The following is a 5,788-nucleotide window of genomic DNA, read 5'->3' as shown; positions in this document are numbered from 1 at the left end:
TTTAAAAATGAATGAGCAAGCCAGGTAGTTGCATGTGTAATTGATAATATTCTTGTCAAACTTGTAAAGTAGGTGTTAATTCCAAATTTTACAGATACAACAAGTAGTGCATGACTATGTTTGGACATAAGTATAAGCCTTTCTGAATCCAAAGCCTGAATTCCTCCCCTTCATCTTGCTGACTTCCTCTTTCAAATGAGGTAGTGTATATGAGAACATGTCATAAAAATTATTATTCACTGTTGGGTATTTTTATAATTGTCATATAGGCTTGGAGAATGAACAAAAAGCTGTATTTCTGTCCACTATCTACATAAAACACCAAATAATAAAGGGAAATCCCCAACATGCCCTGTATGCACACACCACAGCATCAGTATCTCTACATTTTTGTTTTCCTGACAGTCTCAGGAATTTAGTATTTTATTAGGAGTCTTGTGATAGCAACCACTCAAAACACAATTCATCTTGATTATTAATGTCTCTTGAGTATTTCTATAATAAATATACTGTTCTGATCCAAACCACATATAAAACTAAGACTTATTCAACTCTCCCTATCTCAGAAGCCCATAAGTCATCAAAGACATGATGTTAAACAAGGAACAAAGGGATAGGAAAGTGAGTACAGACAGAACCAATTTGCCATTTTCTTATTTCCAAGAAAGACGCCCTCCCCATATATCTGACCAAATCCAGCCAATTACTTTGATTTGCAGCTGTGAGTTGATAGCTCTGGGCAAGTGCCTGGTCTACTCCCTCTACTTGGCAGAGTAGCAGGAAGGAAAGCTCATTGTTCCTTGTATCTTCTGAGGACCCCTGTCCTGAGGGCACTTACAAAAGAAGACTGGGATTTGGGGAGCTGTTCCAAGGGCAGGAGGACCAGGTGCTCTGAGGACTATAAATGACATGGCTTACAAATGACCAGCTCCACTAGTCCTTCATCTCAATTGAGGACAGGAAAGAAACAACATCAGGACAGTTTTTTTTAAGATACTCAACATGAACAAAATAACTAGAACGTGGCAACAGATAGTAAGAAGAATGCTCTGGTATACTGATTATTTAAATAATGTTAATTTTGCTACTGAGGACTTGAAAAGAAGGAGAATGTAAAGTAGAAAGATGTCAATTAAAAAATCAGCCGGCAAAGTGCCACCCAGAAATAACTGCTGTTCACTTTTGATCTGACATAGTTCTTTCCAGGATTTTACATGAATATCTTCACAAAGCTGTTAGCAATCTAAATATCCAATTTTGAATTCTTTTCATGAGACACAATGTTATCACTTTACCATAACATTACAATTCTTCATAAACATAATTTTAATAGCTAGCATTAATATTTCATTATACAGACATACATATTCTACCTAACCCTACCACCTAATCTGAGATAATTTTCTTTGTTGTCATTTCATTAAATAGCACTCTAATAAATATTTTTGTTACTGAATTTTTGTCTGTTTGTGTAGTTATTTCCTTAGGCCAGATTCTGGGAAGGGATTTTTGCATCAAAGAATATGATGAGTAAAGTTTGGAATTCAAATTTCCAAATTACTGTCCACTGCCAGCAAGAGTTCATTTCATTCAATATTTGCTAGCTTCAACTAATAGCAACTTAAAAATCTTTAATATTCCAATGAGGAATAATAGTCTTAATTTATTTTTCTTTGGTTACTAATAAGGATAAGTTACAATATTGTGCTTGTTGTTTTTATCTCTGCTTTTGGTAAATTATGTTTGTATACTCTTGGCCCACTTTCTATTGGGCACTTCTCATTTTCTTAAAGATTTATATCAGCCCCTTCTAAACTTAGAATGTGTATAGCTTCATGAACATGGGTTTGTGAATAGCTGTTTCCTGAAATCAATAGAGCTTGGCAATATGACTGGCTCTAATTCATGCTAATACTGACATTTCAGAAGATGGTCAAAGAGATGGTATAGACTGAGAATACTAGCCAAGACAGCTTAGAATTTTTATCTGTAACAAGTGACTTTATGTAGCTATGTTTCCACAAAGCAGGCATTTATTTTTTAAGGAGAAGAAAGGTGTTCCAAACACTCCAATAATCTGAAAAGAATTGAAAGTAAGAAATGTAAGAAGTTGAAAGACATCAATTAAAAAATCAGCCAACAAGGTGCCACCCAGAAATAACCTCTGTTCACTTCTGATCCCACATGGTTCCTTCCAGGATTTTATATGAATGTCTTCACAAAGCTGTACTTGCCTTCAAGGTAAGGATTCCATTTAACTTCTTATCTAGGTGGTAACCAATTACCTATGTTAAAAATGAAAACCAATCAGCAGGTAAGCAAATTAAGTTGGAAAAAAACTTGAGGAATTCTTTCTGTGTGACTATGTATTGTTAAGATGACAAATTTTAAGACAAGATAAAATAATTACACAGGAATTGAATAATAAAAAATTTCTAAAAACACTAAAATAAGTAAACATCAAATAATCAGAATGGACAGGGAGCTGGGTGTTGTTGAACTTATATCCTGGTGCTGTTCTGATTTTTTTTCAGTAAATTATACTACTCAAAATCAGATTAAACTATTCAAAAAATAGTCTGGGTTGTTGACATGTTCAACAAACTTAACAAAATTAAAATAAGGAGAAAACAGGATCTCCAGAGCTGTAACAAATATATCTAAAGGTTTATGGAGAGAGATGAGAAGCAGTATCTCTCTAATCTCAAAGAGAAGGGACAAGTTTTAAGTGTGAAATAAATTCTCTTGCAGTTACCAGAAGGATTAGCTAAGAATGTTGTGATTTAGAGTCAGGCAGGCCTAGACCCAGACCAACTCTCGTTAGCTGAGCAAACTTAGAAAAGCCCTTTAATCTCTGATCTATAAAACAGACACTAATTACACATACTTGTAGGGATGATGTGAACATCTACAACAAGACATATAGCACATTTAGCAAGGATTGGTATGGAGAAAATGGATAAGTATTATTATTTTTGTTGCTACCACTGTGATGAAAATGGACACTCTGTCCCAACATCCAAGATAGAAGCCTAGCTACTAGTTCAGTGCCAGTGGGGAATAACCATATAAGGCCTGCATAACCAATTGGTGTGGCCCTAGAAGAGAACCAGAGGATGGACTTGAAATTCAATGAATCCATACCAGGCTAATTATTAAGTTGATAATGTTGTATGGTCCATGAATGATATTATAGATATCCAAATGACCCTTGGCAGAAAAATGTTCCCTATCCCTCGTAGGGTGTCTTTGTGTAAATGAGCCACTGCTTATTGAGCACTCATTGTGTGCCAGGCACTGGACTATGTGCATCATATGCATCATCACCTTTTAATCAAATAATCGTGGGAGTCAATTTTCCCCACTTTATCAATGTTGAATAAAGACACTCATGCTCAGAGAGTTTGAATAACTTGAGCAGGAGTTGAAACATTGTGGAATAAGATTTGATCTATGCATGTTGAACTTAATAGCTGTATTAAGGTGTTCCATCAATGATATTTGAATGAATGAATGAATAAATATTGTATGTGATGAGAATATCCCCAAAGCTAATGATGTAATTAAGAGAAAGCTAGTTATCATCCTTGTATGTTCAAAATTCTTACAAGGCAATAGTAGGACTTGGAGACCTATGCACATTTTTTATTTCTTAAAATTTTTATTGAGCGTGCTATGTTCATGAAAAATCAAGAACTTTGAAGGAACTCAAATTAGACATGAATTATGCTCAACTCTGAGCTGCCTGGAAGTTGTGTTTAGCATGGAAACAGTTTTAAACCTTAACTCTTTCTATTTATTGGTTGCCATCATTTTCTTGATGTCAGCAACAGCTTTCCTTATATTCAGCCTTTAAGACAAGTCCTAGTGCAGTTTATGATGATGTGGTAGTGGTAAAGTCAGGGTCCTGTGGCTTGGCCAGGCGCTCCTCCATGAGCTCATCTCTGGAGCCAATCATCCAGTGATAGGCATGCATAAGGATTGCAGGCCCCTGGTATTTGTCTTTGTTCCATCAGTGGCTGGGACAGCTGATGCTGCCCCCAGTATAGAGGATGCACTCATATAGTACATCTCTATGGACAGTAGGTACTGCTGCTTGCCCTACTGAGATTCATCCTTCTTCAAATAGAGCTCAATGGATTTGTACTGTGTTAGAGTTGCTCAAAGCAGGAACAACGTCCTTTAGTACACACATATGCAGTAGATGGATGAGTTTTGAGAGTTTACCAAGGTTCGTGTCAATCCTTCAGGTGCAAGCCAGAATGTGGCCTCCATTGCAAAAGAGACACAGATACTTCTCTGTGTGATCTTCATAAAGTCAAGATAGAATCAATTTCATTCTTAATCTTAAGATCCAGTACTATGGTACCACATTCGTCCAGATTAAATTCTTGGGCCTGCATATGAAGTTTTATTTCCAGCCTTGTCTGGATCCTATCAGGAAAAGGCAAATTTTTTGATTCAGAGAGCTGAGGCTTGCAGGTGTCTGGGCTGTTGGGCAGGCCTGCACACAGGCTCTGCCAAAAGTTATAGATAGAACTGGTGACTCAAGGAGACTTTGACCATTGCCACACTCTTGGCTCCTGACCACCTATACACATTTCATTACCCCACTCCAACAAACATTTCTGTCTCCACAAAAGAAAGAAACACATTGAATCAAATATCTCTAAACAGGATGTTAGGTGAGCAAAATTAGTGTTGGATGCAATTTCTGGCAATAGATGAAATACATGTCACAAAAGCTGGAAGAATGGTTGATATTTAGCCTAGAGGTTAAGACATTTATATCTCACATTGAAGTGCCTGGGTTTGATACACAACTCTATTCCATGACTTCAGTTTCTATTAATGCACACTCTGGATGACAATAGGTGATCGATCGCTCAAGTGGATGGGTCTTTGCCACCAATGTAGGAGAATTGCATTAAGTTACCACCTTCTGCCTTCAGTCTAGCTCAGTCTCAACTGTTGCAGGCATTTGGAGAATGAATCAGTGGATGGAAGTTCTCTTTCCATATATCTGTCAAACTAGAACAACATTTTTGAAAGAAAACAATCGTCTGAACTAGAGTGTTTTAAATGAATATGTGTGCAAGGGAAATGTAAATAAATATAGCCATCAAGAACATTCAATGGAGAGCAGAAGGCATGATAAAGAAAGGTGCCATCATGAGGGTTCAAGTAGGAATGCTCAAGGAAAAACTGTGAGGAAGTAGATTGGCCACCAGCCTCATAGCACCAAGCATGTTGATATGCTCCAGGGGAGAGGGTGGGATATATGTAACTATGCATGGAATTAATAGAGGAGAGGAAATGGTGCATGCAAGTGATTCATGTGTGCATGGTAGGCAAGATGAATGCAGAGAATTTTGAGGGGGAATCTGGAGAGACTGACATTATCCAAGCTAGGATACATAATACGAGAGAAACCACTGTAGTATTTCAAGAAGGGAAATGATATGAATTGGTATGATTTTATGGAAGCTGGATGCAGCAAGGTCAGTACAGTTGACTATAGCAGTGTTTGGATGCATTTGAAGTAATTAAGGCAAAACAGCATGATGACCTAAATGCAAGACCATGCAGGGGAACTGGAGGGAAGGAGGCTGATTCATGAGCTGTTTAGAAAATACAAGTCATAGACCTGGGTTGTGTGGGTTGCAGGAGGTTGAAGTATTGCAAATGACTCATCCAGCTTGAAACACCTGCATTTGCTTTTCTCCTTCCATGTCTCAGTTAAAATGTCATTTCATCAGAAAAGTAGTACTTGACCATCTTATTAAAA

The 5,788-nt window shown here is 37.1% G+C and overlaps 1 pseudogene; it reads right to left on the bottom strand.

The window, feature by feature from the left end:
* Nucleotides 1-3,708: 3,708 nt before the first annotated feature.
* Nucleotides 3,709-4,566, bottom strand: LOC100344583 (succinate dehydrogenase [ubiquinone] iron-sulfur subunit, mitochondrial pseudogene; annotated as a pseudogene).
* Nucleotides 4,567-5,788: the final 1,222 nt, after the last annotated feature.

This window comes from Oryctolagus cuniculus, chromosome 7 (genome assembly GCF_964237555.1).
Source record: "Oryctolagus cuniculus chromosome 7, mOryCun1.1, whole genome shotgun sequence".
Taxonomy (NCBI): domain Eukaryota; kingdom Metazoa; phylum Chordata; class Mammalia; order Lagomorpha; family Leporidae; genus Oryctolagus; species Oryctolagus cuniculus.
The sequence above is the reverse complement of the archived record's forward strand: the minus strand, read 5'-3'. Positions and strand labels throughout refer to the sequence as shown.